Source organism: Loxodonta africana, chromosome 9 (assembly GCF_030014295.1).
Source record: "Loxodonta africana isolate mLoxAfr1 chromosome 9, mLoxAfr1.hap2, whole genome shotgun sequence".
Taxonomy (NCBI): Eukaryota; Metazoa; Chordata; class Mammalia; order Proboscidea; family Elephantidae; genus Loxodonta; species Loxodonta africana.
This window is the reverse complement of record NC_087350.1, coordinates 39195856-39223584: the sequence shown is the minus strand read 5'-3', so window position 1 is coordinate 39223584 and position 27729 is coordinate 39195856. Positions and strand designations below refer to the sequence as shown.

The 27729-nt window shown below is 38.9% G+C and overlaps 1 protein-coding gene across 3 annotated transcripts in view; it reads left to right on the top strand.

Annotated features, from left to right (window-relative positions):
- C9H9orf85 (chromosome 9 C9orf85 homolog) overlaps positions 1 to 27729 on the top strand; it is a 47750-nt gene that overhangs the window by 1190 nt on the left and 18831 nt on the right. The window lies entirely within an intron of this gene.

The following is a 27729-nucleotide window of genomic DNA, read 5'->3' as shown; positions in this document are numbered from 1 at the left end:
GTGACTACTGGTTTGTTCTGGGTGTCCCCTCTCCCCACATAAGAAAATGGAAGACAGGGACATTCTAGGGGCCAGCACCGTATCAGGTAAACCTGATAATCACATAAACTGGAGTTCAGATTTACTAGGTGTGTGGTCTTGAGCGAGTTGTTAATATTTAATCTCATTGAGCTTTATTTTGTTTTCAAATGAAAAATCTAGGATTGTTGTGAGGGTAAACAAAATGTACGTAAATATATGGATCATAGTCGGTGTTCAACAAATGATTAATTTCTCAGCATTGATTAAGAAAGCAAAATAATCTGTTTATGGTAACTTGTGGTCTCTTTTTTTTTTTTTCACCTTTCTGCCTTTCTTCACTTACTGTACAAAATTTTAATGTACACTCAACCATGATTGAGGTCCCGTGCTCATGGGTATACAATATTAAAGAGTTGGCTCTGCCTTCACAAAGCTTATAGTAGTTTTCTGGGCCATGCAGACAGTAAGCAAGTAGAAAGGTATATAATTAATTTTGATAAATGCTGATGAAGGGAAAGACAGTTATGTAAGAGAGAATAAGGAGCGATATTTTAAATTGGATGCTCAGAGGACTTCTCTTTTCCCCTACTGGAGGATTTTCGGAAAGAAAACTTTGAGCAACACTTGGGAAGACTTTCCCCAGTTTGTGCCTATTATTAATAGATTAAAAAAAAAACAAGAAACAGAATAAAAAGCTGGTTCCAAATAGATGTCTGCATCTTACACTTAAGTTTTTGTTTAAGCATTTAATTCTGATTGGTTTTCATCAAATGATAGGAAGCAGTTCTAGTAAGTATTTAACTATAGTGTAGCTTTTCTTGGAATTCTTGTACTTTTCATTGTGCGTTTTCTTGGTGTCATCTAACAAACTTGTCATTCTGGTCTTAAATGTTTTCATGAGTCTAAGATTCAGCCACTTCAAGTTTAATTTCGTTTATCACATTAACCTTGAATTCCTTTCCCTCTTTTAAGTCATGGAGAAGTCTCATTTGTAGATCAGTAGGACTATAAGGCTATTGGAGGTTCTGACAGAATCAGCAAGAAATCTTTTACTGAGGAAAGACAATTAAATTGTCACCTGTCTAATGGAGACTAATAATTGGCAGTGTTCATAGCAGATTCTTGAACCAGCTATGTGCAGCTGTGTAAAGCCAGGATTTTGTCAGAAGCATCTGATCCTGTCTTACAGGATTTTACACTAAAATTTATTTTACGCGGTGACATCTAACAAAGAAGGAGTGGTAGGAAAGTTATGGTTCTCTGTATCTCCCCTTGCAGGGTCATAGGAACAATTGAGTACCTCATTACTTGGTAGGGATAGGGATCTTGCATGATAGTTTCCCTTTTTCTCCTCTGCCAGTTTCACTGAAATTAGAAGTTGGATAATGACAGATGTTTTATTGGGAAGTTCGTCTAAGGTAGAGCACTCATTCCCAAAAGGATGGAGGTGTTAGCTGTTTTCATATACTTGAATGTATTCTTAAAGAGGAGAGAAGCTTGTCCTGTGGCATTCCAAATGGCCAAACTCGGACCAAAGGGTCAAAGTAACAGAGATTTCAGTTCAGTACAAGGAGTTGTCTAATAGTGAAGGAGTGTGTGCTGGTATATTGCAAGTTTGCTTTCACTGGAGATACTTGAGAGACTCCTGTGGCCATCGTCAGGGATGTTGTCATGTGACTTGCTGAGTGGAGGGGTTGGTCTCTCAAGGCAGCCTTGTTTCCCTTTCTGGAGAGGCAGTGATATGTAATGAAAAGAACACAAGGCTAAGAAGAAAAACCACATTTTAGTCTTAGTCCTGTCGTTTATTTTGCTTTGTGATGTTAGGCGTCTTACCTTACAGTTTTTCATCTGCAAAATGAGGCCAATACTATCTCCTGCCTTCCTTTCCTCTCAGTATTATCGTGAACATCATTGCAAACATATTTTTAAGAAAGAGGGATACACATGTGAATTAAGCATAAAGCATATGACAATTTATGTGGAGTTGCTGTGGAGATCTGGTGGCACAGTGGTTAAGAGCTTGGCTGCTAACCAAGAGGTTGGCAGTTCAAATCTAGCAGCTGCTCCTTGGAAACCTTATGGGGCAGCTCTACTCTGGCTCATAGGGTTGCTATGAGTCAAAGTCGACCCTATGACAGTGGGTTTTTGGTAGTTGCTCAAAGCTTAAATTTTATTATTATTTTTTTACTGCAAAAGAAGTGCATACTTGTTGAAGAAATTTGAAACACTAGGAAAGTATATAGTGTAAAAAAGTGAAAGTCTTCTTTCCCACTCCTGGTCTTTCCCAGGCGTGTTAACAGTTTGATGTATATGTTTCTAGACATCAGTGTATAGTACAGTGCATATGCAAATAATATGTATTGGACTTGAACCAATTTTTTTGTGGAACACACTCATTTTAGGAAACTCTGATCCTTACCTTAGACAAGGAAAATGAAAACTATTTCTAAATCGTCTTGGAAGTAGTTTTGTTGATAATAGCTAACATTTGCATACTTAAGTGTGTCAGGCACTATGCATGCTTTATATCCATGATCTAACTTGATCTTCAAAATAACCCTAAGATAAAAATACCAAACCAAACCCATTGCCGTCGACTCAGAGTGACCTATAGGACAGAGTAGAACTGCCCCATAGGGTTTCCAAGGAGTGGCTGGTGGATTTGAACTGCCGAACTTTTGTTCAGTAGCCACAGCTCTTAACCACTGCGCCACTAGGCTCCAACCCTAAGGTACATGCTGTAATTATCCCATTATCCATATTGGGAAATTAGGGCACAGAGGTGAATGGCATGCCCAAAGTTACGTAACTAGCATGTGGATCTCCATTGATTAGGTAGTAGGATCTTTGCTAGGAGACCTCAAAGGACAAGTAAATCAAAAGCCCTCTTTTGTGATTTTGTTGTTTTTACTGTATTTTTGTGTGCAGTAGAAGCAGTGTGTCATCTGGTTAGGGTCAGAACAGAGATGACCTTTATTGCCACTGCCTATTTAAAATGTCCTAGGGAAAGAGTTCCTCTTTACCAGGACCCTGACTTGATTGTCACATATGACAGATACGGGATATCTGCTGGGTAGAGTGGGTCTCACTTAATCCGCCAGGGCTGTGTAACAGAAGGGAGCTCCTTTGTCTCAGTTAATGTGAAAAAAGCCATTGCTGTCCAGTCGATTCCAATTCAGAGCCACCTTATAGGACAGAGTAGAACTGCCCCACAGAGTTTCCAAGGAGCAGCTGGTGGATTCGAACTGCAGACCTTTTGGTTAGCAGCTGAGCTCTTAACCACTGTGCCGCCAGGGCTGTACTTAACGTGAAAGCAGGTGTTAATCCAGTCAGGTTGCTCCGCTCTTGGTTGAAGTAGAAAGCTGTCTGAGGTTCAAGGTGGTATAAATACGTTTATACAGCAGAGCCGGCGTTTATGAGCACCTTTATTCACAATAGCCAAGAACAACAGATACCCATCAACAGGAGAATAGATAAAACAGATTGTGGTAAATTCATACAATGGAATACAGCTCTGCTATTTAAAAAATGAACTACTGATACATGCATGCAATGTGGTTAAATCTTAATACCATATTGAGAAAGAATCCAAGCACAGAAAGGATATACTGTGTGATTCCATTTGTAGAAATCAGAACAGTGGTTGCCTCTGGGTGGTGGGGGAATTGGCTGGAACTGGCACAAAGAAACTTTGTGGAGTGATGAAAATGTAAAGGTTACATAAGTGAATACATTTATCAAAGCTCATTGAATTTTACCATTTAAGGTCAGTACATGATATTAATGTGTGAATTTTACTTCAGTTAAAAACAGGAATTAGAGCTCACTTCTTCCTGGGCTATCATTACTCTTTTTCTCATGATTGGCTTTTTTTCAGGCATCATGAAGTCCTGTTTTTGATTGTGCTTTTTGTTTGGGGAGGTTGCAGGTATACTACCTATATCGTTCCCTTTTTAAAAAAAAAAAAAACAAAACTATTTTATTAACTTCTCCAGAAAGAAAACCAATGACAGGCTACCATTCTAACAGATATTGGATATTTTATCTAACCACAAGTCAGCATAACTCTAATAATTGTTTTTTAACCTTTTCCCCTTTTGTAAGCCTTTATCTACAAACTGTAGTCATGACACTTGAGTTTGTCTCTCCGTAAGAGAATACAGATGATCATTACAAAGTGAGTTTTGTGTGTAAGATTACTGAGCCTGGATTTTCCCTAGTTTCACTCCAGAACAAAGTCAGAATCCTAATTTAGTTGGCCACGATGCCTGACACTGTAAAATGAATGAATAAAACCTTGCTGTAGAAAGGCGCTCTATAGCAGGGCGTTAGTGAGGCTCTTTTTGTCCAGGTAGCTTGGAATCAGGTGGTGCAGCATCTTTGTCATATCTCCCCCAGCCCAGAGATGTTGAGATTTAGGGAACAGCCTCAGATGGGGTCAGGCAATCCCCGCCGTGAGTAATTTCTATGTGAGTGGTGAAGTGTAAGTCATGGCAGTAAACGTTATTTATCAATCAGTAGGTGTCAGCAATTAGAAGTTAAACAAATGAGTAGCCATTTAGCAAAGCAGATGGGCAGATAATAGAATTCACTGAGGTTTTAGATAACTATATACTCTGGAGATAGCCCAGGACTCCCCTTGATTTTTTTTTCCCAAATTGGGAAATGTGCTTTGATATGTTTCACCAATGCAATTAAATGAATGTGTTGATTAGATTGGTTTGTTACTAAATTCTACATACTTTTTCAATTGACTGGGTGACTTCGTCTGTGGAGTGCTAGGCATTATAATAAACATGAGAGGCATTATATCTAATACAAGTCATAGTGCTAGTGAAGTCTTTTCCTTTGTGGTGCTTTCAATATTTTAAAGTATTGTATTCTCTACTATTGTTGTCGTCTTGTAATTCTCTACTTGTGATTAGCTCTCTTTTATCTTTCTCCTCCTTTTCACACAAAAGTTATTTCATCCATGCTTGGGGATATTCCATATACCTACACCCCCAGTTGCTTCCATTTGAAGCTAGTAAAGTGATTCTGCGTGTTTAAGATTGAGGCCTGATATGAAGTAATTGTTTCCTTCGATATTCTATATTTTAAACACTTCATTTTATTAATGGCAACTGAAATTGATTTGTCTTGATTTGATCTGTTTGGTTGGGCATAGTACTATACTCATTGTTGGGTTAATTATGAAATTTTAAAATTATTATTATCAACACTTGTTTCTGCATCAAGTTAACTACTACCACACATTTAGAAACGAAGTTTTCCCAGAGTTCTTCATCCAGATAAGTTATTTCACCTGAGAGAGAGAAAGTCATAATTTATATTAACTCTCACCAGAATGGAGCCCTTTCCCCATAATGGAGCCCTGGTGGCACAGTGGTTAAAAGCTATGGTGAACCACGGCTGCTAACCAAAAGGTTGGCAGTTCAAATCCACCAGCTACTCCTTGGAATCCCTATGGAGCAGTTCTACTCTGTCCTAAAGGGTCACTGTGAGTCGGAATGGACTCGATGGGAGCAGATTTGGTTTTGGTTTTCTCCCCGAAATTGGGTCATTTTCCTTTTAGAGAAATACAGCAGTAGCGAGTGGCACAGCTGGCCAAGGCACCGGGACCTGAGAGCTACAGACTGCGGTGTTTGTTGTTTTAGAGGACTCTTTCCACATCTGCAGAAGTGTTACTGTGACATCACAGGCAGGTGTACAGAGAATCTGCTTGTCCTCAGAAAAACCCGGCTGTCAGCTCATTTCTTCTTAAACTACCATTGTTCTTTTTCTCACGATTAACTTTTGTGAAAAAGAAGAAAGGAAATAAGGGGATAAAGGAATAGCTAATATGATTTTTCCTGAGATGATGTTCTCACTCCAGGCTACACATCCACTTAAATGTATTGAATGGATTAAACATCCCTTCAACTTGTATGATGTGTGTGCAAGACACTGTACGTGAAGGTAGTTACCATTAGAATTCTTTAATCGATAATTTAAGCAAAAGAGAATTTATTGGAAAGATACCAGGCTGCCTCTTGAAGCTTATAGAGGATGTTTGTTTAGTGTTCAAGATCCCCATGTCAGCCAGCATTGGTGGGAAATCTTACCTCCGTTTGGTTTTGCCTATAGCCTAATCTGATGTAGTCTTACATCCTTATTACACCCTCTCCCCATCCCTTCCGCTTCCCTCCATGGAATTCATGGTTTATATCATCTAATAGAGACATAGTTTTGAAAATAAAGTTTCTTTCACTTTATTACTGTACCTGACTATTCTGGGAGCCCTGTTTCCCTCTAACCATTTTCAATGATGGATTTTTTTTTTCTTCTTCCGTCCTCTCTTTCCATGTCATACCTTTGCTTCCATTTGCTGCTTCAGGTCCATTTTCCTCCCTCAAAAATCCCAGCTCTTTTGAAATACATGCCATCAGACTATTCCCTCTAGGTCTGTAATAACCTCCTACTTACAGCTCCTCTTTAACACCTGTCTCACTGCCTTTCCGTGGTACCTGTCATCACACTTTGTGGTTGCTACATTTACTTGGATAATCTGGCCAATATCTGGACGTCTCAGCTTTTAGATGCCCACCTCCTGACATCCACTCCTGTGGTCATACCCTAAACTTCGCATTGCTGGTAACTGCCCCCCTTACAGAACTTAACAAAAAAAAAAAAACCTTAATCACACCATCTACTTATCTGACTTCTTTATTCCTCAGATAATTTTTTGGCACTTTTGGGAACTCCTGTCCATTGACCCGTCTACTGTTTGCTTTACCTCATTCATGCCCTTATTTCGCTCCTTATCTAGCTTGGAGCCCACGTTCCATCAATATAACCACTCCTTTGCGTACACCTCAGCTCTCTTGTCCTTTCCCTCTGTGGTACTCAGAAAACCCACTGCCATCAAGTCGATTCTGATTCATAGCAACTCTGTAGGACAGAGTAGAGCTGCCCCATAGATTTCAAAGGAGTGGCTGGTGGATTCAAACTGCTGACCTTTTGGTTAGCAGCAGAGTTCTTAATCACTGCACCACCAGGGCTCTGTTAGAATCCTAATTCTGCTTAAACTCAGCTCTCTGGTTTTCAGTCACCACATCTACAGATCTATTTGCATCTGTACCCATGTACTCTGCCTTCCTACAGTTACAGTGGTTGAAGTGTTTGCCTATCTTTAGGCCAGCCCCTCCACTTGCACCCCAGAGGTCATCTCTTTCTGCCTGTCTAAGAATTGAAAAGATTAAAGCTCCTCAGTTGTTCTTGCTCTCTTGCATCATTAGTCTTTCCATCTCTAATGGGTCATTTGAATTTTTTTTAAGCCCTCATTAGATAGAACCCATGTTCTCTTCTAGCTACCATCCTGTTGCTCTCGTCCTCTTCATAGGAACTCATGGCAACCCCATGTGTGCTTGCAGAGTAGAACTGCTCCATAGGGTTTTTAAGGCTCTGACCTTTGGGAAGCAGATTGCCAGGCCTGTCTTCTGAGATGCCTTTGAGTGGTCTGGAACCACCAACCTTTTGGCTTGTAATCGAGTGTAGTGCCACCAAGGGATTTCATGAGTCAGAATTGACTTGACAGCAACTAACTGCACAACTTTATAGAAAGCTCCTGGTTCTCTACTTCTTGATCTCCCGTGGTTGCATCCGAATCCAGTAGGTTTCTGCCTCGACCATTCTACTCAAACCACTCTTGTCAAAGTCATTCATCTCTGTGTTGCCAAATCCTTGCTGTCCTGCGTTGAATTGTGCCCCCCCAAAATGTGTGTCAACTTACCTAGGCCATGCTTCCTAGTATTGTGTGGTTGCCTTCCATTTTGTCATCCTATACAATTATTTATGTGTTGTAAATCCTAATCTCTATGATGTTAGTGAGGCAGGATTAGAGGCACTTATGTTAATGAGGCAGGACACTGTAGGATTAGGCTTTATCTTGAGTCAATCTCTTTTGAGATATAAGAGAGAAGCAGAGCGGAGAGGGGCGGGGCCTCATTACCACCAAGCAAGAAGAGCTAGGAGCTGAATACATCCTTTGGACCCAAGGTCCTTGCACTGAGAAATTCACAGACCAGGGGAAGATAGATGACAAGAACCTTCTCCCAGAGCTGACAGAGAAAGCCTTCCCCTGGAGCTGGCACCCTAAACTAAGAGAATAAATTCCTGTTCCCTAAAGCCATCCACCTGTGGGATTTCTGTTATAGCAGCACTGGATGACTAAGACACTTGCCTAATAATGTCCAGTCCTCATTTTACTCAGTCTTTCAGCAGCATAAGAATCATCCTTGACTCTCGGCCTTTCCTCACACTGTATGTTTTAATTCATCAGTGAAATTGAACTTTTATGCTGTTTCGATTTTCTTCAGTCTTCTCATTACTTTTTGATATTATATATATACATACACACACACACACACGTTTATAGCCTACTTGAGAATATAATTTTGATGAAGGCAAGAGTTTTTTCAATCCTCAGGATCTACACTAGGGGCCAGTACACATAAAATGTTCAACAAATGGGTGGTGACTGAATGAAATAGATAAATAACAGTGTTAAGTGCTGTGTCAAGGGTAGCAAAGGGTGGCATGATGATAATCAGGGAGAGAAAGGGAGTAATTGATTTAGGACTATCCTCAAGGTCACAGCCTTGGAAACCCTGTGGAGCAGCTCTACTCTGACACGTGGGATTGCCATGAGTTTGATCGACTCGATGGCATCAAAGAACAATACTATTCTCAAGGAGGTAGTACAGCTTGGGGATAAGGGGGCAGAGGTGAAGTATGGAGCGAGGTTCTTGGGTTAGAAGAGTGTAGTTGACTCAGACTTTTTTTTACCAAAAAGGAAAACTGAATGGATTGAACTGAAGCTGTGAATTCAAATTCTAAAAATGTCGATTTAGGGCATCATTTTTATAAGTAGACATGTGGTCTGTTTTGTTTTGGCGTTGATCAGGTTACTTTTAAGAATAAAACTGTTTTGAAGTGTATGCATTGGGTAGAAAATTCCTTGTCTGTTTTTGTCAGATTTCTGATGTGAGTTTTTGGATTTTTGGCAGAAGACCATGTCTACAGTGGCAACATGGTGTGGTAGAAAGACATTGATCTTGAATCCAAAAGATTTAGGTCAAATTCTTTGCTATTTACTGGCTGTGTGATTTTGGACAAATTACTTAACCTCTCAGGATTGTATTGTTATTGTTGTTAGGTACCGTTGAGTCGGTTCTGACTCGTGGAGACTCTGTACAGAGTAGAACTGCCCCATAGGGTTTCCAAGGAGCAGCTGGTGGATTTGAACTGCTGACCTTTTGGTTAGCAGCCAAGCTCTTAACCACTACGCCACCAGGGCTCCCAGGATTGTATTAAGTTTAGCCGTTTGTGAGAGTTAAGTAAGGTTTATGCAAATGCTCAGATGGTACCTGACATACTGTGTTAACCCCAAAAATACTGTGTTAAGCACTCTGTAAATGTTCATCCAATTCCCTTATCTTAGTTAGATAAGGGAATTGCTCATCATGATTACATGCCATTCCCTCAGTTATGCCTTCCTCCTTCATCCCAGCTGGAATGTGGAATGTCTCTTTCCTTCCTTGTGGCATTTATTGCCCTTACCACGCATGTGGTGTAGTCATGGCACCTCTCTTACACACAGATACACACACACTATCTTTTTATATCCCAGAGGACAAGGACTCAAGTTCGTTTTTTCTTAATCACCAGTGGTGTACAAAATGTACCCTGTAGCAGCTCAGGAGCCCTGGTGGTGTAGTGGTCAAGAACTTAGCTGCTAACCAAAAGGTTGGCTGTTCAAATCCACCAGCTGCTCCTTGGAAACCCTGTGGGGCAGTTCTGCTCTGTCCTGTAGGGTCACTATGAGTTGAAATCGACTTGATGGTAATGTATTTTTTTGTTTGTGTAGCAGCAGTTCTGTAATGTGGAATGAAAGAATGGAAATTGAGTTCTTATTGACATTGCACGACTGATTACTGATCTGTGTTAATTCAGCTGTTGTTCTTGAGCCCCTATTGTATACCAGCAACCGTCAGAAAATCAGTGTGATATGAATCCGTCATTCATGAATTTTAGTCTAGTAACTAGATGTAAAAAGATAAAAAAAAAAAAAAGGTAACCGTGGAGTATTTTCATTTAATAAACTTTTATTGAAGTATAACATATAAACAGAGATCCTGGTGATGCAAATGGTTAACAGACTTGGCTGCAAACCAAAGGGTTGGAGGTTCAAGTCCACCAGAGGTACCTTGGAAGAAAGGCCTCGTGATCTGTTGTTGTGGTTAGGTGCCATCAAGTCGGTTCCGACTCATAGCAACCCTGTGTACAACACAATGGAACACTGCCTGGTCCTGTGCCATCCTCACAATCGTTGCTGTTTTTGAGCCCATTTTTGCAGCCACTGTGTCATTCTGTCTTGTCGAGAATCTTTTTTTCTCTGACCCTCTACCTTACCAACCATGATGTCCTTCTATGGGTACTGGTCCTTCCCGATAACATGTCCAAAGTTTGTGTGACGAAGTCTCACCATCCCATTTTCCAGGGAGCACTCTGGCTGTGCTTCTTGCAAAACAGATTTGCTCATTCTTCTGGCAGTCCGTGGTATTATATACAATATTCTTCACCAACACCATGATTCAAAGGTATCAGTTCTTCTTCAGTGTTCCTTATTTGTTGTCTAGCTTTCATATGCGTATCAGGCGATTGAAAATATTGTGTCTTGAGTCAGGTGCACCTTAGTCCTCAAAGCAACATCTTTGCTTTTCAACCCCTAAAGACCTAAAGAGGCCTTTTGCAGCGAATTTGCAGTGGTGATCAGCCATCGAAAACCCTCTGAAACACAGTTCTGCTCTGACACACGTGGGGTTGAGTTGGAGTCAACTTGATGGCAACTGGCTTTTTAATTACAAAGACAAAGCACAGTGCACCGATCATAATAGTTCAATAAATTTTCACAAAGTAAACTCATTCATGTAACTACCACCCAGATCAAGAAAATATTCCTAGCCTGTCCTAGTCACTGTCACCTCTGCTCCCTGAATGTAACTACTATTCTGATGAATATAAAGTATTTAAAGATAACCTTAAAGTCACAGCTCTTTAGAAAAGAGAGGGAGATTCAGGTGCCTAGATGACCAGCCTCTCTTCCCAAAAATAGTGTTAGCGGATGTGGAAAAGCATCCTGAAGGATAATTTTAACAATTTAGATAAACAGTATAACTTCATTTAATCTTCTTGGGGCTGAAAGAAATCACTGTGATTTGATTTTCCAACAGTGGCTAATTTGGCCCCTGTAAGATTTTTGGCTTCTGTAAATATCAAGAATAAACCTGAACTTTCCCATAGTGTTAGAGCTTACCCTTATTCTAATTCTCTTCCAATTTACCTACTTATTCATGAGGTTGAATGACATTTTTAGAATCTTATGGTGGGCATGTATTTATTCTTTTGGATGTTTCAGTGCATTCGTTTCTAGTAGGAATAGTTTCCTGAAGTTAATATAATTATTCATATTGTCCTTTGGAACTAGGTTATATAATAAGTTTTCTTTTTTGTTTTTGTTTTGACAGTCATGTGTCATTAACAGGGTCTTGTAGGTGATATATCTATGTATGTGTAATAATTTTTAGTGATCATTCATCAACAATAGAATTCTCTCATCACTTTATATTAATCAAATCTGATTTTAAAGGTCATTTGGTGTTGTAGGTCATTCACATGGATGTGAAATACCAAGCTAAGCTAGGGATAGTTTTAAATGCTTTGTTGTTCTGTGAAGATTTATATATTTATAAATGCTCAGTCCTCTCTACCATGTGACTGACTTGTTTGTTTTGAAATTACTCATGTTACTGAAGTCATCAATTTCAGTAATACATTTGACATCATGGTATATACTTGTATATATGAATGTTCAGTATGCCATCATTAGCATTAGCCTTTATCACAACACTTATAGTAATACTATAGTAATATGATATGTTTCCTGTAAGCTCAAGTGCTAACAGGAAGTAATTTGTAATTTTTAATAAAGCTAGAATAGTTATAGGGGGATAAACTGTCTTCTGTCATCTATATAGGAGAACATTATTGTTATTTTTATATGTGTGATGCTGTTTTCATTAAACTGTTTACTTTCGAACCCTGGGCAGCTCTTTGACCCTCATATGGTGACCTCATCTGTCCCCTAGTGTATTTAAACAAAAAAAATTCCTTGTTTTACTGTAGTATCAAAATCCAAACCCATTGCTGTTGAGCCGATTCTGACTCATAGTGACCCTATAGGGCAGAGTACAACTGCCCCACAGAGTTTCCAAGGCTGTAATCTTTACAGAAGCAGACTGCCGCATCTTTCTCCTGTGAAGCAGCTGGTGGGTTCAAACCACAGACGTTATGGTTAGCAGTCGAGCACTTAACCAGTCAACTCTAATTGTAAGACTTTTCTGGGGACATATGGATAATTAGAGCCTTTTGAATGTCAGTTAAAAAAAAAAAAAATCAGTCAAAATTTATTAAGGTTTCTAATTCAAGATGACTGGCTGTCAACTTGGATTTATCTTCACTTCCCCAAATTTCATTGAAATGATAGAATAAAAACATAAAATAACTACAATATTAAAAAAAAAAAACTGTAAAAAATGACATCAGCAGAGAAATGCCATGAACAGAAGAGAACATTAAGAAAATTTAAGATATAAAGTAGATAGGATCAGACTGATGCTACCAGTTAATGTGTCTGTAATACAATACAGGTGAAAGTCAAAATTTTGCCAGTGAAACTCTAACATAATGCCAATATCAGAATTAATAAGACCTTTATTTATTAGTTTTTTGCACCAAATGCTTTCTCCACCATTGCCCTAAAGATGAGGAACCCTGGTGGTGCAGCGGTTAAAGGGTTTGACTGCTAACCAAAAGGTCAGCAGTTCAAAACTACCAGTGGCTCCAGGGGTGAAAGACGTGGTGGTCTGCTTCTGTGAAGATTTACAGCTTTGGAAACCCTATGGGGTTGCTATGAGTTGGAATCAACTCAACGGCAGTGGTTTGGCCATAAAGATAAAGTAACAAGAGCGACTCTCTAAAGTGAAAAATGCCAAGGAAGACAAAAGCAGAGCAGTACTCTTGGTCTCCATATTTAACAGTGAATCTTTCTTAGGAAGCAACACGATTCCTGTGCATACTATAGAAGTTATCCAGCTGTTAATTTCCATCCCACTGACCAGAATCAGGGATTATATGATTAATATCTAAATTTACTTCTAGGGTAATAGTGATTCTCAATTTTGCTTTAGTAACTCATTCTATATCTAATACTGATTATACCAGCACTGTCCAGTAGAACATTCTGTGATGATGGAAGTATCCATGTTCTTCAGTATGGTAGCCACTAGCCACATGTGCCTACTGAGCACTTAAAATATGACCAGTGCAACTGAGGAACTGAATTTTAATTTAAATTCGAGTTAAATAGCCACATGTGGTTAGTAGCTACCATGTCAGATAGTACAGAACTAATCAAACCAAAAACCAAACTCGTTGCCGATGAGTTGATTCCAACTCATAGCGACCCTATAAACAAAAACAAAACAAAACAAAAAAACCCGTTGCCATCAAGTCAGTTCTGACTTACAGCAACCCTATAGGCCAGAGTAGAACTGCCCCATAGAGTTTCCAAGGAGCGCCTGGCAGATTTGAGCTGTCAACCCTTTGGTTAGCAGCCGTAGCACTTAACCGCTACGCCACTAGGGTTTCCAGCGACCCTATAGGACAGAGTAAAACTGCCCTATTTGGTTTTGAAGGAGCGGCTGGTGGATTCAAACCGCTGACCTTTTGGTTAGCAGCCAAACTCTTAACCAGTGTACCACCAGGGCTCCAAGTACAGAACTAGACCTGGTTTATGGCAAGGAGACTACTAAAAAGCACTAAATTCCGTAGGAAAACCAAAACCACAGGATGGACCAGGCTGGAAACCTTACCTCCTACTTTCAGTTAACAGAGGTAATATAAGAAATAGAAGAGAACCTTTTTTTTTTTTAACTTTTATTTTGTTGTTTTTGTGGAAACTTCACCTGTTTCTACGTGTTCAGCTCAGTGACATTGATTACATTCTTCAAGTTGTGCAACCATTCATAAGTGAACTTTTAAAAAAGTATTATTGGTAACTTCAGTGATTGAAGAAGCTCTCAACAAGGATAGACTGCTGTAAAAAAAAAAAAAGCCTATGACAGTTCTTAAAAATTACAACTATGGTTACAGAAATATTAAGTAAACATTTTAATAGGACAGCCAAATGGCAGTATAAACAAGAACTAAAGGACTAAATTGGGAATTTGAGAGATCAAGCTCTGATAGATTCATTTAAAACCTAGTCTAAGAGACCAAAGTGATAAAAATTATAAAATGAAATCTGAGGCGTGAAGGAGCAAGCTATGAAACCCTCTATCTAAAGGGATCCAAAAGGCAAGTACAGCGAGGAAGAAATGATAAAAAATAAAGAGCAGAACAGACTTTTCTCAGAATTGAAGAATGTCTTAGGCCTTCAGATAGAAGGCTTTATTAAGTGCTTTACAGGAGTATTGTGGAAAAAAGACATAAAGCAACTGTAATCCTACAGGCCTCACCCTTCTCATTTGCTATGTGTAAAAAATAGGGCAAGATATACAAAGTGCTGTAAAGAAGTATTTTGAATTGAGAGTTTATTTATAGAGCAAAACTGTGGATTCGATCTCAGAGCAAAAGAATCCTACAGACTAAAGCTTTGTGAGAAAAAATATGTTTATATTTAGGGATGTACTCAAGAATATAAGAAGACATGTGGTAGCAGAAACAGCGGTGAGCAAAGAGCCTAGTAAAATAGAGTTAACTTTAAATGATCATTGATAATATTGCAGAGATAAAATGTTTTGGAAGAAAAAAGTCTAGACCTGAAGTTCCAGATTTCATCCAAACCTGGGAATTAAAACTGTAATTTGAACAATATACTGCTTGTTCAGGTTCACTTCATGCCCTTTGCTTTTGTCTCCCCAACTAGATTTCAGGCAGTGTGAGGGACTGTGCATCATAAATCTCCTGAATCCTTGAGATGCCTGGGATAGTGCTGAGTCTGTACCAGCTTATTGTTCTTTGACTTATCCCCGTAGGCGACAGAGAGGTGGTCACGATCCCTGCTGTACTTAATTCTAACTTGTGACGCATTTTAAAGTTTGATGTGTTGGAAGGAATCCTAAGCTTGGAGTCAAGGCAACACCAGGAGTTGACTCTTGAGACTCCTGGTGTGGCCACTGAGTCACTGTCTGTATAACCTTGAATAAGTTAAATCAACTCTGTAAATTAGAGAACAATACATGACAATACCACTTTCTTCCTTCCATGCAGGGATGCTGTGAGAATGAAATGAGAAGAATTATAGGAAACAAATTCAAATTAAAAAAGATGTAAATTAAATGTAGTTGTATTTTGTTACAGGTGATTTGCATCCTTCATTTCAGAATATACCTTGATTTTATCCCTTAGTTTTTTTATATTCTTGTTATCAAAAACATCTTTGAGCTAATGCTCTTTTTAAGAATGAGAAAATGCTCTCAAGTTAGGTCAATCACATATGAACACTGGCCTTTAAACTAGTCATGGTACAATCCTAATTACTGCCTCACATGCCTTGACTCCTGAATCCATTATCAGTGTAAATAAGTTATTCTTATGGTATGTTAATATGGCCAGAGCAAGGCCATATGTTTGAAGACGTTGACTAGCTTCAATATGGTAATTTTCCTCTTACCAAAAAAACCCAAACCCGTTGCCGATTCCGACCCTATAGGACAGAGTAGAACTGCCCCATAGGGTTTCCAAGGAACAGATGGCAGATTCAAATTGCCCACCTTTTGGTTAGCAGCCAAGTTCTTAACCACCGTGCAACCAGGGCTCCTTTCCTCTTATACTTCCCCCCAAATAAATGACTTACAATGTGGATTTATTTTAAAAGTTACAGTCATTTGGTTTGTGGACATTACTAGTTGTTGTGACTGAAAGAGTTAAATCCATAAACTCCTAAAATATGCTATTAGGAGGAAATGAATATCAATCTTCTTTTTTGCTTAGTACATGTTAAACATTGACCGGTCGGTAGCTTGTCTCTTTTAAGATCACTAACTTGGGGCATACCATACCGGTTGGACAAGGTCTCCCTTGTGACTAACATTTAATGAGTGCTTACGAAAGCATGAAAGCATGCGTGTTGCCTCATGACCACACAGTTGCTGCTTGAGTGGGGCTTTTTGCATTCCAGTTGAATGGTACACTGGTCTCCCATATTGCTCACCACTTAGTTACCCTTAATTGTTGAGGTCTCAGTGTATTGAAAATGTGTGAAGAACCTGCTCAGCAAAGATAATATTTTCTTCCCTAAATGAGTTTTTCCAACTTTAGAATTTTGTTTTGTGCCTTTTAAACAAATAATGTGTAATACCCTGTAAGGTTACCTTAGGAACAAGTCGGCAGGTTTGGCCCTATTTACAAAACAATATAAAGTGTTAAAATTGAAGGAAAAACACAATACAAACTGAAATGTGTACTTTGCAAAATTATGCACCTTTTTTTTTCTTTTAATATTTATAAGATCTTGAAAGGTATAAGAGAGCATTTTCTACTTGTAATAAACCCAGTAATAGAATGTCCTAAACTAAAGGGCATCCTTTTATGGGTTATGCCTCTGCTGCTCCTGATTAATTGTGTGACCTCAAGCAAATCTCTTAATTCTCTGGGCCTCAGGTTTCTCATCTGAAAATGAGGATAATTATGCCTGGCTCTAGCCACAGGAATGTTCTAAGAATAGCAGGGAGAATTTTTATAAAGGATTAAGCCTGTGGTTTATAGATTTATCTAGCAGCCTTTTATGTAAAAATTGTTTACTTTGCTATTATTTTTTATAATAAAACCTAAAAATACCTGTTTTTAATACAAAAAAAAAAAAAAAAACCCAAACCCATTGCTATCAAGTCGATTCCAAGTGATGGAGACCCTAGCCAAGTAAATAAATAACTCTTCCCAAGAACACTTTTTTCTAGACCAAAGTACAAACATGTCCCATGCATGTAAAATCAGTGGATGACTTGAACTGGCAAAAGAACATTGACCAGGAACAAAACATATCCCAAACAGGAAGTGAGGTGTGTAGTAGAAGATCTCTTGAGAAGATAGAAACACATGTATATAGCTATGTCTCCTTTAATTTTTATATACAATACCCTTGTTTGGTAGAGGAATGTGTCAGGGTATTTTGTCCCTGTCCTTCCCCAGAATTCTCACTACTCTCCTATTCATGCAGATACACCATTTTCTGTATATGATGATAGTAACATGGGCATGTGGTCAGTAGAGGCAGAAACAAACGATGAGAATCACTGATCTAGAAATTACCCAGATTTCCTAACGTGTTCCTAATTTTAGATTCCCTAGGTAGTTGAGATTTGGCCTGACATTTCATCTCATAATAGTGGCAAGTTTAAGAGAACTAGGCATAGAAAAGAGTGAAGAAAAAGGACTAATTTCCCAGCCCTCAATGTATTCAGATTTGGCATGAATTTCAGGAAAAATATTTTATTTGAGGCTAACTAGTAATTTTTTTTTAGTAACATCAGGGAGCCCTGGTGGTCCAGTGGTTAAGAGCACGTCTGCTAATCAAAAGGTCAGCAGTTTGAATCCTCCAGCTGCTCCTTGGAAACCCTATGGGGGCAGCTCTACTCTGTGCTATAGGGTTGCTGTGAGTTGGAATCAACTCGAAGGGAATAGGTTTATGTTTTTTGGTAAGAGGAAAATGACCGTACTGAATTTAGTGTTTTAGTTAGTATTCATTTCTCGATTACTCCAACTTCCTAACTCATCTTCATGCCTCCCTCTAGTCTGACTTCAGTCACTACTTAGGATCTTATCCAGTCAGAACCCTTCCCTGCTTAAAAGTCTAGAAATTCTTTAGCCTGGCAAACAAGTTCTCATATAATTAACTCATTTTTCCCTCTCTCCTCACACCTTATTGCTCAGCTCTTCCTAACTGCTTGTAGTTTCCCAAGGGGACCATATGCTTCCTCATGTTTCCATGAGGCCTTCCCTCTGCATTGGCACTCAGAGTTTTTTAGGTAGAGGGTGATCCCAAAGCATCCTTTGTTTATCTCCACCACAGTTGTTTCTTTATTTGCCTGCCTACAAGCTCAAGACTACCTCTACTTTGTAAACCTGTATTCTCAGCATTTAATATATGCCTTCCCCATAGCAAGTGCTGGATAAATTTTGAAATGGGAAGTACTACATTGGATTTTTGAGGATTGCTTGGAAGACAAAGCTGGAACTTGAATGAAGAATTAAACTTTAGCACATAAATATGGAGAGAAAGAAGGTACACTGTAAGGCAGAGCAAATGACCTAGCAAAGACTTAGGAGGAGGCAGAGTGCAAGTTCTATACTACCAGACTTGTTTACTTGACAGTGCTTGGAGGCATAGGGAGAAAAAAACAGGTGGTGGGACCAAAGAGGAAAGCAGAGACCAGATTGTGGAGAGCTCTGAATATCAGTTTGAGGAGTGCCTTATGGAATGTAGATTTTTGAACAGAGCAGGAATATGGACAGATGTTGTCATGGATTGAATTGTGTCCCCCCAAAAATATGTGTCAACTTGGTTAGGCCATGATTCCCAGTATTGTGTGGTTGTCCTCCATTTTGTGATTGTAATTTTCTGTTGAGAAGATTAGGGTGGGATTGTAACACCACCCTTACTCAGGTCACCTCCCTGATCCAAGGTAAGGGGAGTTTCCCTGGGGTGTGGCCTGCACCACCACCTTTTATCTCTCAAAAGATAAAAGGAAAGGGAAACAAGCAGATAGTTGGGGACCTCATACCACCAAGAAAGAAGGAGCACCGTCTTTTAGACCCGGGGTTCCTGTGCAGAGAAGCTCTTAGTCCAGGGGAAGATTGATAAGAAGGACCTTCCTCCAGAGCTGACAAAAAAGCCTTCCCTTGGAGCTGACACCCTGAATTTGGACTTTTAGCCTACTTTACTGTGAGAAAATAAACTTCTCTTTGTTAAAGCCATCCACTTGTGGTATTTCTGTTATAGCAGCACTAGATGACTAAGGTGTCTATTAAAAAATAACTGTTAGCTTAGCAGTTTGGTCTCCTTTACTCCATTTTCTTGACTCTCTAATTCATCTTCCAATTGGGAGGCTACTTCAATATTACAGATCAGAAATGAGCACCTGATCCAAGGAAGTGGGGACATGTAAAGTTGGAAGACATTGTGGAGGAATTGATTTTTTCAGTCTTGGAAGGCTGGTAAAAGGAGAGCGAGAAGTCAGAAGTGACTTGAGGTTTTGTACGTAAGCCTATGGTAAGGCTTTTTAAAGATGAAGTTTGGCACAAGGAGGAGCAGATTTTATTGTTAAGATAAAAAAAAAAAAAAAAAAAAAACAGTGCCGTTGAGTCGATTCTGACTCATAGGGACCCTAGACGACAGGGTAGAACTGCCCCATAGAGTTTCCAAGGAGCGCCTGGCGGATTCGAACTGCCGACCCCCCGACCCTTTGGTTAGCAGCCGTAGCACTTAGCCATTACGCCGCCAGGGTTTCCTAATTTGTTAAGATAGTGATTGCCATTTGGTTCATGAATATGAGGTGTCTCAAGGATTTTCATGAGGAGGAAAATGATTATCCCACATGTAGACTGAGACATCAGGACCTCCAGAGGGATATTAGTTAGGGCTGGGGACATAGTTTTGATGTAATCTTCACTAGGTCGTAGCTGAAACTGCAGTTGTAGATTAAGTTGACCAAGAGTAAACAGTATGATAAGAAAGGAGAGCTGGACAAGCTCCTAGGTTAGAGAGAGAGATGACTAAATATTGGGGTAATGGATATTTCTAAAGCATAAGGAGAGGAAGAAATATTAGCAAAGGATCTTGAGAAGGACCAAATGGGATTGCAGGTACAGCCCTCCTTGTAAGGTGAATGTTCTTTCAGGAAAGACAAAAGTTATTCCTAGAAAAAACCGTTAACATTTTGAACATTTGTAGCAAAATTTTGAAGAAGAAAAGACTTCCCATAGAACTGCTCTGACAATATAGCTCTTTTTTTCTATTTGGAGATACTGTTCTTGGGTTAAGTATTTACTAACAATGTGCCATAGTTAATAGTGAAGGTGGCCCAAGGACGATTGAAAGTATATTATCTTAAAATGCTAAATTAAACTTATGTTGTTATTATGATTATTGTAAGACAAAATTTCTCTTGTTATCAGGGGATAATTCCTTCAGTGTTCTGCTCAGAATTTGTTTTTAGTGTTGCATTGTGGGTCCTTACAAATAATTTGTAACATAACATAATGCCTTCTTCAGTTGTGCCTTTTGGAACAGAATGGAGGGAATTAAAAATCTTTATAGCAGACTGTTCTTTGTTTAGACTCTGAACAAAGGTCTTTTAAAGATGTGATTGATTTATCAATGTAGTGGTTTCGTTGTTAGAATGCTTCAGAAATATTTTCTTTTTAGAATACACAGCACCAGCTTATTTTATTTTCCCCTTAAAATATAGTTTAGAAAATCAGATTGCTTCCTTAACAGGTTTCCTGTACTGCCAAAAGAACGTACTGCCACAGCACGTTTCTGAGTGTAGGTAGGTGTGGCTCCATTTGAGTGTCTGTTTACCTTGTTTGTCAGTGAAAATCTGGGTAGTTTGCTTGGCTGCTGAATAAATCAGTAGGTAACTTGTACATAGACCCTCTCTGTATAAATGCAACTGACAGCAGCTCTTCCCACTTATTGAGAGAATGGGCCTCTGTTTGGGATGGTCAGAACTCATTTTATATTCAGTCTTCGGATGAAAATGCAATTGTTTGTTAATTTTTGCAGATGTCATTTGTTAAAGGTTCTAGCAGTAACAATGAAAGTGGGAAGAGGGACTAAATATTATTTTTTGACTGGAAAAAGCTTAGGTTGTGAGTATATTGGACATGGGGAACATTAGGGGTATTCCTCATGTATATTTCCACTTCTCTCAGTTTATTATTGGTGTTTCAAGCACTTGGATGGATTTAAGGTGAATGGGAGGGAGACGAGGGACTAGACTTCAGGGAAGAAAATCAGTTATTTTAGCTTACGGTAGAGAGTTAGCTCCCATGCTCACTTTATGCCTTAGATTTTTTTTTTTTTTAATATTTTATTGTGTTTTTGTTGAGTGCCTTAGATATCTTTGATGGTGTATATTAAAAAATCAGATACTGGTAACTCAAATACTTATGTTCTAATCAGGTGTATTTTTTAGAAAACCCTGGTGGCTAGTGGTAAGAGCTGTGACTGCTAACCAAAAAGTCAGCAGTTCGAATCTACTAGATACTCTTTGGAAACCCTGTATGGGGCAGTTCTACTCTGTCCTATAGGGTCGCTATGAGTCGGAATCGACTCAATGGCAACCGGTTAATCAGGTATTCTAGAACAGTAGGATAGTATTTTGCTGAAAGAAGACGAGCTGAATGTTTTGTGGAGAATCATTATAAATGCTGGTAGCTAATGGCACTAGTTTTTTTTTTTTTTTTTTAAATTTCTAATTAGCTATGCTGGATGTAGTCTTCCTAAAAAGAGGTAAACCTGTAATTACTTTGACCTTTACATTTTTTCTTTAAAAATGATAATAAAGCCAATTTTTCTCCTAGAACTCACTTAAAATATTTCTGGGCTATTTATATGACTAGTTTATTTTGTGAAATAATAAAATGCATAAAATAGTAAGACTCAGTACCATCCAAATAAGGTATTTCTGAGAGTAATAATCTATTGCCATCGAGTCAATTCCAACTCAGAGCGACTCTGTAGGTTAGAGCAGAACTTCCCTGTAGGGCTTCCAAGGCTATAATGTTGAGGGAAGCAGACGGCCACGTGTTTCTCCCTCAGAGCAGCTGATTGGTTCAAACCGCCAATCTTTCAGTTAGTGGCCAGGCGCTTTAACCACTGCGCCACCAGGGCTCCTTTGAGAGTAATAAACCTGTTGCCCATAGGGTGAATTCCAGCTTATAGCGACCCTACAGGACATAGTAGAACTGCTCCCATAGAGTTTTCATGGAGCGCCTGGTGGATTCGAACTGCTGGGCCTCTGGTTAGCACTTAGCGCCACCAGGATTTCCTATGAGAGTAATAGACATTCAAAGAATTACTTCTTATCATATTAAAAGGATTGCATAGGTTTGAACATTTTAAGTGAATAGAACTCAGTGTTGATATCCTAGATCATTTAGTGGAAATATGTATAGTATTGTTCTATCTGTAGTAAATGTGAGAGTAAGTTAATTGTAGCAAAAATCTTTTTTAAATTCCCTTTCTAGCAAAGAAAATGCAATATAGGGTTACTAAAAGTTGGAACCGACTTGACAGCAATGGGCTTGATTGTTTTGGTTTTTACCCGTATTTTTCCCTCACTCTCGTTCCCTCTATTTATGTACTATTAATTTTGTAGGATACTTTATGGCCAACAATGTATTTTTCACATTATTATTGTTAGTCATAAAAATTCTTGCTCCCAAATCCAGGGATCCTTTATTGTATAGCCAAATTTAGAATAAGGAAGTGTTTCTAGAAATTTTATAGTTTTTAAATATAATTAAGATAGAAAAAAGGCCTATTTCTGCAGTAACATTGTTGTAGCTGTATGAGAACCAACTTATTTTGGGAGTTGGGGTAATGCAGGGCAAAGCACAAGACAAATCCACAGAAATGGGTTTTCAGCAGTAGTTGGAACTGGCATTTTTTTTTTTTAAATGTTTACAAATCAAGTCAGTCTGCCACATATAAGCTTATATACACCTTACTCCATACTCCTACTTACTCTCCCCCTAATGAGTCAGCCCTTCCAGCCTCTCCTTTCGTGACAATTTTGCCAGCTTCTAACCCTCTCTACCCTCCTGTCTCCCCTCCAGACAGGAGATGCCAACACAGTCTCAAGTGTCCACCTGATACAAGTAGCTCACTCTTCATCAGCATCTCTCTCCAACCCATTGTCCAGTCCCTTCCATGTCTGATGAGTTGTCTTCGGGAATGGTTCCTGTCCTGGGCCAACAGAAGGTTTGGGGACCATGACTGCCGGGATTCCTCTAGTCCAAGTCAGACCATTAAGTCTGGTCTTTTTATGAGAATATGGGGTCTGCATCCCACTGTTCTCCTGCTCCCTGAGAGGTTCTCTGTTGTACTCCTGTCAGGGCAGTCATCACTTGTGGCCGGGCACCATCTAGTTCTTCTGGTCTCAGGATGATATAAGTCTCTGGTTCATGTGGCCCTTTCTGTCTCTTGGGCTCATAGTTATCGTGTGACCTTGGTGTTCTTCTTTCTCCTTTGATCCAGGTGGGTTGAGACCAATTGATGCATCTTAGATGGCCGCTTGTTAGCATTTAAGCCCCCAGACGCCACATTTCAAAGTGGGATGCAGAATGTTTTCATAATAATATTATTTTGGCATTTTCTTTTGAGAATTTCATATCCTAATTCTTTTTTTCAGTTAATGAAGGGAGAAAATTGTTTTATCTTCAGCATTTCTGAAAGAATTAGGATATGAAATTACATTAGTTGCTCTTGAATGGTATTCATATTCCATGTCCTTCCACCATTGTATCTTTCTTCTGTTAAATGATACCTTAAATTTTATAAAATATTTTTTTAGCGTCAGCGTGTTGATAGAGATGTTATATTTACAATTTGCTCTTGCTATCTTCTTGGGAGGAGCCCTGGTGACTCAATGGTTAAGGGCTCAACTGCTAACCGAAAGGTCAGCAGTTTGAAGCTACCAGCCACTCTGCAGGAGAAAAGACCTGGTGATGTACGCCTGTAAAGATTACAGCCTAGGGGAGGGATCCCAGAGGTCATGGCCCTTGGACTCTCTGTTGGCCCAAAACTGAAACCATTCCCGAAGCCAGCTCTTTGGACAAAGATTAGACTGGACTATGAGACATAAAATGATACTGGTGAGGAGTGAGCTTCTTGGCTCATGTAGACACATGAGACTATGTGGGCAGCTCCTGTCTGGAGACGAGATGAGAAGGCAGAGCGGGACAGGAGCTAGTTGAATCTACACGGGAAATACAGGGTGGAGAGGAGTGTGCTGTCACACTGTAGGGAGAGCAACTAGGGTCATATAATATGTGTTCAGGTTTTTGTATGAGAAACTGACTTGAATTATAAACTTTCACTTAAAACACAATAAAAAATTAAAAAAAAAAAAGATTACATCCTAGGAAATTCGATGGAACTTTGTCGTTTTAGGGTCAATTGAGTCAGAATCGCCTTGATGGCCGCAACAAAAATAACCTTCTTGAGAGATGAAGCTCTCTCCCAGTTTCTGTTTTGGATTGCTGTACTGTATTACCAAAGATATATTATCTGACAACAGAATACTTAAAGCAGAGATAACAGGATTTTCTTATACACACACACACACACACACACACCTATTCCTCACTTATTGCCTGTATTGTTATCTGACATTTTACATTTACAACAATAGGCAAAATCTACTGACTATTTTGCAGATTAACGTCATAGGTCTGGCAGTAACGAATGCCAAGGTGAGAGTAACGCTGGCTGTGATGGTTAAGGTTGTGTGTCAACTTGGTTGGGCTGTTATTGTCAATAGTTTGTCAGTTATGTAATGATGTAATTTGGCAGTATGCAACGATGTAGTTTGGCTGTTATGTAATGATGTAATCACCCTTCATTTTGTGATCTGATGTGGTCATCCACCGTTTTTGCACGATGCCAGTTTTCACATAGTGGCCTGCTATTTGGAACCTAACCATTTCGATAAGTGAGAAGTGGTGTGTGTGTGAATTTTTTTTTTCTTTAATGAACAATGGCTAAGAAAATTTTTAAGGGACCTGGGTGGAGTAAGTGGTTTGCAATTGGCTGCTAAACTAAATGTTGGTGGTTTGAATCTACCCAGTGGTGCCACAGAAGAAGAGAGGCCTGGAGATCTGCATCTATAAAGATTACAGCCAAGAAAGGCCTATAGAGCAGTTCTACTCTGTAACACATGGGGTTGCCATGAGTTGGAATTAACTCTGCAGTAACTAACAGCAAGTTTACTCTAACTTAGGAAAAAAAAGATTATTCACTTGATGAACAAGGATTTTTCCTTTAAAAATCTGTAAAGTATCTTGTTTAAGTGATTTTTAAAAGCGTTTGTATTTATAAAACTAAGTTTTGATTTTATACATGCTTAAACCTTAGCCTTAATAACCTGTGATCTTTTCCCATGAGTTTTGGCAACCCATTAATTGCCAAAACTAGATTGGCTGTAAACATAGGTGTGAGTAAATTAAGATTGTCATCTCCTTTGCTCCAGGCTGATGATTTCTAGAACTAGGATTTAGTTTTGACTGTTCACATCTCTAAGGAACCCTGATGGTACAGTGGTTAAGTGCTTGGCTGCTAACCAAAAGAACTGTGGTTCAAACCGACCAGGAGCACCACAGGAGAAAGATGTGGCAGCCTGCTTTCATAAAGATTTACAACCTCGGAAACCCTATAGGGCAGTTGTACTCTGTTTTATAGGGTCATTATTAGTTGGAATCAACTTAACAATGAGTTTGGTTTTGGGTTTTTAACTCACATCTCTGGCATTCTTTTCCTCTTCAAAAGTTTGCCAAAACATGGTAAAGTAAGGTGCACAATTTTCTTTCTTTCTGAAACTGTTTCTAAGAGAAAGTACTCTTCATTCTCACTCCTGATTTCTTACCATGAAAATCAAGTTCAATTTCATAGTGCCTGTTAGTCATGTGAACCCTGTACACCATCTCCATTTATACTGCTTCACACATCACTCACAGGACAAGTCCCCACAAAGACCTCCTTTGTTCTACTGTAGATCCACCCTTAAGAAACCAGTTTCCAAACCCTGCACAGTTTTGTAAATCAAGATGAACTCGTTAGAAATTGGATACAGAAACAAAGAAGAAACCAAATCGTGCTTCCTTGTTAACAAGCAGGGTCTGTTACATGCAACAGAATCGCAGGTAATGAAATGCTGTGCATTCCAAGAATGTTCTGGGTAGAAAGTTTACCCCATTCATGTTATAATCATCGTTCAAAGTCATCTTCCCGTTCCCGTTATCGTTAGAGTTATGAAGAAATAAATAATGCTTTTAGTAAGATATTCTAGGCAGCAGAGATCGTGAGAGCAAATTTTGAAATGTGCTTTGGTTCTGGGTATTTCTTGGCAAGCTCTGTACACAATAACCAAAGCTGAGAAGGAAAGGAGTTGGGCATGTAAGCACAAATTTCCCTTTCTGGCAATAGTTAACAGACCGCAGGGTGAGGTGGGATACAGTGGCGTACTGAACTTATTGTCCTGGAGTCTCTCTGGCTATGCTAGGAAGAGGGGGATGCCCATGCCTTCTGGCAGTTGCTGTCTTGGTTGTTGTAGTGCTCACAGTTCATAAGTAACAGAGTATGTTTCACACCATAGAGTTAAACTCGAACATAATTGCACCGTTTGATTTATGATTTTTGAAATGTTCTCTCTTTAAATGCTTTGTCAAATTATTTTACCTTTTTTGTTTATAACTTTCAAGAATATCAAGCACTGTTTAAAGGTTTGGTTTTCTTTCAGATTATCTCTAAACTCAGTATCAAATAACTTCCCAAAGAAATTGTATCTTTTGGCTTGCTTTTCTTTCTCCCGTTGAGAAATTAAAAATGGAAACAAAGAAAATTTGAAATGTTCTCATTGTTCCAACAATAGGCAAAGACCAAGTTTCCACCGGCAAAGCAGATTAGAGAATTCTCAGAGTACTTAGTCTAGGTCCTGAATCAAACAAATATGTTTTATAAAACTATCATGGAAAACATGGCATATTTAAAATTTTCATGTCCTTATTTTCCAACACATTTTGAGAAGAAAATTATAATAACTTTTTTTCTTGTAAGACCCCTTTTTCACCACGAATACTCATAAATGCATACTAGTTTTCTGCTTTAAGAAACCAGGTTGGCACGGGTAACTTTTCTAAGACATTTTTCCTTACATGGGAATACAGAAGGATTAAGTTGAGTAATTAAATGCCTTCTTAAGCAAAAAAAAAAAAAAAAATTTTTTTTTTTTTTTTTTGCTTCCAACTGCTTCTCACCCACACTCCTTTCTCAACTTTCATAGTCTCTGCTCCCCTACAGACTGGTAATTCAAGACTATCTGATTTCTCAGTTGAATTCTAACTCACCAGTAGGATTTGAATTGTTGAAACAGTAGTCTTAAAATATGAGTTGGGTTTTCTTATTCCAAGTTTTGTGGAGGTATAATTTATGTATAGTAACATGCACAGATCTTAAGTGTACAGTTTGAGTTTTGACAAAGGTACATATCAGAATCAATAAGGAGGACTTTCGGAATACACCTGCCAGGAGGTTACAAAGTTTTCTAGATGATTCTGAGCTACACTCCAGTTAAGAACCTTTGCCTTTGTAAAGAACCGAATTAAATGAGTAATGTACATCAAAATACATTAAAGAAAAAACAAAAAAACCCACTGCCGTCGAGTCGATTCCGACTCATAGCGACCGTACAGGACAGAGTAGAGCTGCCCCATAGAGTTGCCTAGGAGTGCCTGGAGGATTTGAACTGCCAACCTCTTGGTTAGCAGCTGTAACCCTTAACTACTGTGTCACCAGAGGTTCCTCAAAATACATAGTATGTCATA